Here is a 7236-nt window from a genome sequence, read left to right on the forward strand (position 1 = left end):
GCATTGGGAGCCACAATGTCACACAGTGTACCCTTTTGTCCAATCAGCTTTACTTGTAAATGTTAATTGCAATGAGTCACTGCTCTGGTTCAAGGCCTCTGGTTTCTTGCACACCATCATCACTGGATCCTTACCGGAACTCCGCTGGGATATCAGTCATGGTGATCCTGTGGTCATCATTCCATAGGACCAGTCCCTTCCTTAGCTCCAGCAGGTCCTAGATGGGTAGGTGCTAGGGTGGGCCAACCCCAGGCCGGGCTGTGGGCCTGGGTGGTAGTTGAGCTGGTCAATCCAGGCCACCTGGGCCACCCCACCCCAGCCCTTGCCATGTGGGGTAGGGGAGGTAAGGGGGGAAGGCGCATCTCTCCAGTGAGGGTCCAGGCGCATCTCTCCAGTGAGGGTCCAGGCGCATCTCTCCAGTGAGGGTCCAGGCCAGCTGTCTTGCCTTAGAATCCAGCGAGGGGCAGGGCCAGCTATCCCAGAAAGCCAAACTTTTTTGTATGGGTTCTGAGGATTTGAACTTAGGTCTTACTACTTACTCAGCAAGCATTTTATCAACCAAGTCATCTCCAGTGCTATAGTTCTGAATGAATCCTAGGAATCGAATGCGGCACTCTAGTGGGCACCTGTTACTTTAAAGTTTGAGTGTAACAGACCACAAAGTGCCAATGGTTTGCCCTTACTCCTTCTCCCTCCTCCACAGGTATGACTTAGCATTTTCCTGATGAAAATTAAAACACCCAAAGAGGATTCAGATGAATGCTACACTCCTAACTTGTAGCTGAAACTCACAACCACAATTCCTCCTGGCCAGCACTGTCTTCCTCTAGGCTCTTAAACCTGAGTGAGAATTATGACTTCTACTCCATCAACTGTGGGCCCCAAAACAGTCACAGAAAATGATGGGCTGTCAGGCCAAGCTCAAAGAAGAAAAAAAAAAAAAAAAAAACAAGGTCTAAGCCTGCAAAGTCTCTACACAGAAAGGGGGCACCCCTCCCAAGAGAACGTGATTCTGGGCTGGGCTGGGAAGTCTGTCCCCCAGCATCACACATCTCTGCAGTAGGGCCTCTCTCTACCTAAGGCACACACCCCACATGACCTGCCACATGCCAAATGCTTCAGGAGACGTTGGATGTGAATCCATTTTTACTTTAGCAAAGACTCAGATCCCTCTCACCATTAATCTCCCCCTTTTGTTTCATCCCTCATCTCTTGCCAAATGACATTTCAAGTACTACTGAGCTTAAAGGACAGAGCCTTCCCTCTGTTTAGGAGAAGACATGAATTAACGTGGCTGAGAGACTTTTTGTTCAATGAGAGGTTTGTGTTCAGACTTCCACATTTGAGCAAATGACTGTCACCAAGGGAACCTGTTAAAGAATTGGTCCAGTGGCCTCTAAGGAGAGCCTGGAGCAGTGATTCTCCACAGTAGTATCCTGACAGAACCCTGACTCCACTCAGCCCAACTTAGTAAATATGGGGCCCAGAAGCCCATAGTTTCCGGGGTTTGTCGAGGATGAGTGGTACGGGTGGTCTCTAGACAGCACCTGAACCAGAGAGTGTTTATCCACAACACCAAGATAATTTGCAGCATACGCTTGGGAGAGCCTGGCTTCAGGATATTGGAATGTGAAGAGGTCAGGGCCAAAGGGCTGGAATTGAGATGCTGGAGCCAGAGATGTCAAAGGTTACATGCCCACTTCGTTTCCTCTGGATCTAAGGAATAACTGAGATTGCCTTGTTTCCCTGTATCCAAACGCATCTGTTAGTACGATAAAGAACGGCATGTCTTCTTCACTTCTTGCTGCAGATTTTTCTGGTCAGCTCACTCGTGTGTACTCTCTCTCTCTCTCTCTCTCTCTCTCTCTCTCTCTCCCCTCAACAAGCTCTCACTTTATAGTCTTGGCTGGCCTCAAACTCACAGAGATCCCCCTGCCTCTGCCTCCCGAGAGCCAGGATTAAAATAGCTGTTTCTTCTGCTGCCCAGTCTACCCAGTGCTGCTTCCTTGCATCCCCAGGCTGTATCATAACCATGTGAACTTTGAGAATCAAACCAGCCAACATGACGTAGAACCTGAATGCAGTCCCTGCCTCCATGACTGGGATTCTTAATCTTCAGTTTTGCTTGGTGACTTAAGACATGGCCTCATGGGATCACTCTTTCTGCCCGCATACAACTCCCACACAAGAACAGAACTCACATAGCCCTGCTTTAATTTTCATCATATAAATAATTAATTCTCCATTTAAAAACACGTTAGGATGTTTTATTTCTTAATCAGTTCATTTGACTGGGAAACAAAGGTGTCTGCTGTTCACATTTTCTTCTGAGTTCTGTTACTCTGGTAAAAGTTCCCCCACAAGATTTGGCCCTCACTCACTGCTTCTGCAGCTGCCAATTCATTTCCAGAGCTTCTATTTTACAAAAATGTTTCTCACTTTAAAAAAAAAAAAAAAATGTAATTGAATGTCTGCTCATCACAGGGTTTCTTGTGTTCGGGCCCAGGGTGTTAAACATTTTGGGGGTTGACTTGGGTCAGCTTTGAAATTTTCAGACAGTGAAACTTGAGAAGGGCCTGTACCTCACATCCTGTTCAATATTAAGTGGATATTTGACATGGAGTGGCTGCGCTTCTCGACGGACTTCAAGTGCACCGTATAGTTTACAAGACTGGTAATTAAAGGAAAGGGCTGCGTGGATGCCCATGCTTTTCAAAGCCATCTGCACCGGCCCACCATCGCCCTTTACCTTTCAGTCGCATTGAAGTGGCACAATCACCGAACGAAAGGGTGGATGGCTGCGCGTCTGCGGAGATGCCAGCGCTGATGAAATCGGAATGGGGAAGTCTTTTCTAAAGAAGGGAAAGAGTGGGAGAAGAATTCGCCTGAGAGGAACTGCCTCCATTCCATTCATGCTCCCTATTTGTGCCACTTCTGGATCAAGTTTTTAATTTAACAAGATTTCATTGGAGGAGGAGGTGGAGTCAACCCATCTGTCTGGGGCCAGAGTGTGCTCCACCTGGTGGTGCAATTGATTTTTGAATGAACTGGGCTTTATTTCAGTACAATAGAGCGATTGTTTGGTTGCTTTTAAGCACTAGCATTCATGGAATCTGATGGGCAAAAATAAATAAATAAATAAATAAATAAATAAATAAATAAATAAATAAATAAATAAATAAATAAGTCAGATTGCAGCGTGCAGCTCTCTGGGCTGTTAATTGCGTCTGACCCATTATCCTCTGTAGCCCTGGTTCAAAATGACATGGCTGACTTGGAGTTTGAAATGTAAATGGAAGGGCTGCATTTGCAGGTCATCATACTGTACAGCATCCATTCCTGGCACACTTTCCAAGACCTGGAAGGGAGAAGAAACAGATATGAGCAATTACCCCAGGACTGCACAGCTGTCGGTATTTGGGGCTGGCAGACGCAGCCACTGGCCCTGTCTCTGTCTGACACCACCCGGGAGGGAAAACGGGGTTGACTGTCCCAGAGAACAGTGTCAGAGACATAAGCAACCATGTGTTCCTTGCGCCCCTGGGGAGAGACACAGAGGAAAGCTCCCCTCCCACACCCACCTTTAAAAGCAGGTGGATTGACATACAGTTAGCAACTCTTTCTTCTGCCTCTAGCTTTATCTTCACCACCCATAAAGCCTCTTTGAAAAGAGAATAAGGTTTATAAAGATTCTCTTTCTTTACAAAGGAAAGCTCCCCACACCTAGAAGGCTCATCCAAAAGCAATAGTCTGCACCGCTCCCCAGACAGGATCTTATACAAGGATATGAATATTCGCCTTCGGCTCTGCACGCTCTCCTCACAGCTCTCTCCCTGAGGGACTCTGCTCAGGGTTTATTTAACAGGGACTTTAAAAACAACCAGGGACAGTGCTTGTAAGGGGTGGAAATGGTCCTGAGAGGAGAGAAGGAAGAAGGCTGGAGAATACTGTTGAGGGGAGGGGGCTTCCACTTCAAAAAGGCCTGATGGGGAGGGAGGTTAGGGTAAGACCCAGAAGCAAACTGCAGCTGGCGGAGGAATCAAGACCCTGGACCCAGCTCTTGAAGCTGGAGAAGGAAGCTCTGGAAGGCAGGAATCGGGACTAGAGCAACGCTGCCTACAGGATCACCAGGGTCAGAACTGGTCCACAGCCTACAGCTGCACCCGAGGCAGAGATCCAATCCCAGCATCACCACTGCTTCCCAGCTCTGTGAGCTTGCCCGAGCTATAGAACTCTTCCCCTCAGTTTACAAGACCCTCCAATTGAGAGCAGTCATAGGCAATACACAGAAATATCCCTGCTGTGGGAGAATTCCACACTAAAACCTGGTGTGACAAATCCCAAGTAATGTGATCATTAGACTCAAGGCCAAGATGCATCTCATTTGCTGAAAGCATTCAAGCCTCCATAATCACAGGAGCCACATGAAAGCTCCCACAGGGCTTCCCAAAAAAGACCACAAGTTTAAGCTTAAGTCAACACCATCCCAGCGAGGGTCTGGCTTCGCCGAGGATGCCCTCCAGCCTTTATACAGATGACCATCTACCGAAGGAGGCAGTCAGCACCGCTCTGCCTGTAAGACAGCCAAGGCATTGGCATCTTCTGTGCCTCAGGGCCCCACTGGCTTTCTTCAGGTTCAGCCTGACCAAGCTCTTCTTGGTACACTTTTGAGGGTCCTGTACCACTCTGCGACAAGGAGAAAACACCTTGGTGTACACCAAGGCCATGTTGAAGCAGGTTCTCCACCCACCTCTGCATTTTAACCTTGTCCCACAGATTCGAAATGCAATCTGATCTTGCTATTGGCTCATGTGATGATCAATTTTATGCATCAGCTTGACTAAGGGATGGCCATGGGAAGACATTTGTTCTCTGGGTCCCCGTGAAGCTCTTTCCGAAAAAAAGATCAGTATTTGGATGGATAGACTAAGATCACCCTTGCCAAACTGGTGGGCGCATCCAATCCACCCAGGAACCTGACTAGACAGAGGGGATAGAGGAAGAGGGGGTTCCCTTTTTACAGTTGAACTGGTCTATTTACCTTCTCCTGCCTGAGTGGCCACACACCTTCTTCACACTCTGACTGGAACTAATACCTCCAGCTCCCTTGGTTCTCAGGCCTTGATGTGTAGAACAGAAATACCTCCCAGCCTTCCTGTGCTCTGCCTCACAGACACCAGCTTCGGAACTTGCGATAATCCCATGGGCCTATATCTCTGTATATCTCCACTTATATCCTATGGACATAGCTTCTCTGGAAAACAACGACTAACATGGCTGGATTTGGCCCTGCTTTATTTTCTCAGTGGAAAGTCAGAGCGAAGATGATGCTTTTGTGAGAATTTAGCTGTAACTCCCATGCACATTTTTTTAACTGTGACTTTGATAGCACAGCAGAGTCACTCACCCACTCCCTTAGCTCAGAGCTAGAGAAACACTGAGCTTGAGACCAGGTCTACACTGCACCTGGATGCCTATATTTGCCAGTAAATAGAAGCACATGGAGTTATTAATTAGCATTTATGAGTTAATTAGCATTCATAAGTAATGTCAACACAAGATGATGAACTAAGCTAGATTGTTTGGGAAGGGGAGATGAAGGATAAAACTTCTCTCTACTTGGATTCATATAAATGTTACTTCCCTAGAATGGGACCCCCACCTAGGAGTCAGAAGACGTAAACACCAACATCCAAGGAAAGGCAGTAAATTCCCAGAATCTGAGGGTGGCCTCTCCCGAGTTTCTGGTTCTCATTACTAATCTGCTTCATATTGAATGGATTTGAGACTCTGTTTAAAGAAAACATACAGTAGCAATATAACCATCCAAGGTGGCCGTGTGTGATTCTCCTTCATGAAAGTTTGAAGTTGAAAGGAAATTCAGAGATCATTGCCTCATTCCCCAGGCTTCCACAGGAAAACCACATCCTAAAGTGAGTGATGGAGCTGGGTCCACAAGCCTCACATCTCTACCTCTTTCTGTGACTCAAAAAGCTGATGAAACCGGCATTACCAGATTTGGAGCCAAGAAGTCCACCTGAGTCCAATGCCACTTCTCTGAGTAGTCACCATGTCTACCAGAGGGTGTTCTCGGTGTCTTTGGGGACCAGATGTCACTCCCATCCCTTTTCAGTCCAGCTCACGAACTTCATCGGTCAACATCCGTGCTTTGACCTCTTCTGTGCGGGACAATCCCTCAAGAACCACTGAACTTTAATGGAAGTCTTCTGCACTTAAAGAGTCCACCTTCTTAGAGATTGAAGGGGGTTTTCAGGAGAGGGGAGGAAAGAGAGAAGCAGCTGGATGGATGAGGAGGAGGCATGGTCAGAAAGCTGGCAATCTCTAGAGGATTATCCGTTCTCAGTTGGCCCATCTATGTGGAAATCTGACCGTTTTCACCCAGATCCGTATAACATCTGAACTAAATTTCACAGTGGTTTTTACAGATTAAAGCAAACACCTTTTAAAGCTTTTCCCACATCCAGTTCACCCCAGGTGTTCTGCTCACCAAAGCCTCTTACAGAAAGATGGTTCCAAATGTTTGCTTGCAGCACTCCTCTTCCTGGCTGTCTCGCACAGCATTTCTCTGACTTTTAAAGGATAGCCCGCATCTCTCAATTAGGATGAATAGTTTCAAAGTCAGCTTCCAGGTGCAGAGCATCACTCCAGAGTCCCTTGACGCAGTGTACGGGTTGGTATCTTGGACTAAGTTAAAGCAACATCCATGAGGGCCAGATGGGACAGGATGGAAGACCAAGTATTAAACTGTGATCCAGCTGCCACCAGAAAGGTTCAGTAATAACACGTTTCTATAAACAACTATAGTTCCCATCATAGTAGAGCCATTATAAACTATTGCAACTCACAATTGTGCATTGTCTATGGTTGTTAATGGAAAAAAAAAGTCAACAAGGCAAATGTGGCCTCTGTCTCTTATTTGAGTTCATCTACATCAAATGTATGTGAAATTTAGTTTAAGCTTGATCACCAGAGTGTTGCAAAGTAGTTCACCATTCTTCTTGTCCCCCAAGGCATGATGACCTTAGAATGCAATGCTTTCTTTCGTCTTGATTTTTGTGCTCTGATTATGGGATGGTCTTGTGTGGTTATCTGCCTTCAGAATTATCATTCAAGAGCTTAATGAATACAGTGAAGTGATCCCAGCCAATGAGACCTTTCCATGCATTATGAGTATACAGGGCCTTCTGAGTCACTGTTTCAAAGAGCTGGTATTCT

Source organism: Peromyscus leucopus, chromosome 6, assembly GCF_004664715.2.
Source record: "Peromyscus leucopus breed LL Stock chromosome 6, UCI_PerLeu_2.1, whole genome shotgun sequence".
Taxonomy (NCBI): Eukaryota; Metazoa; Chordata; class Mammalia; order Rodentia; family Cricetidae; genus Peromyscus; species Peromyscus leucopus.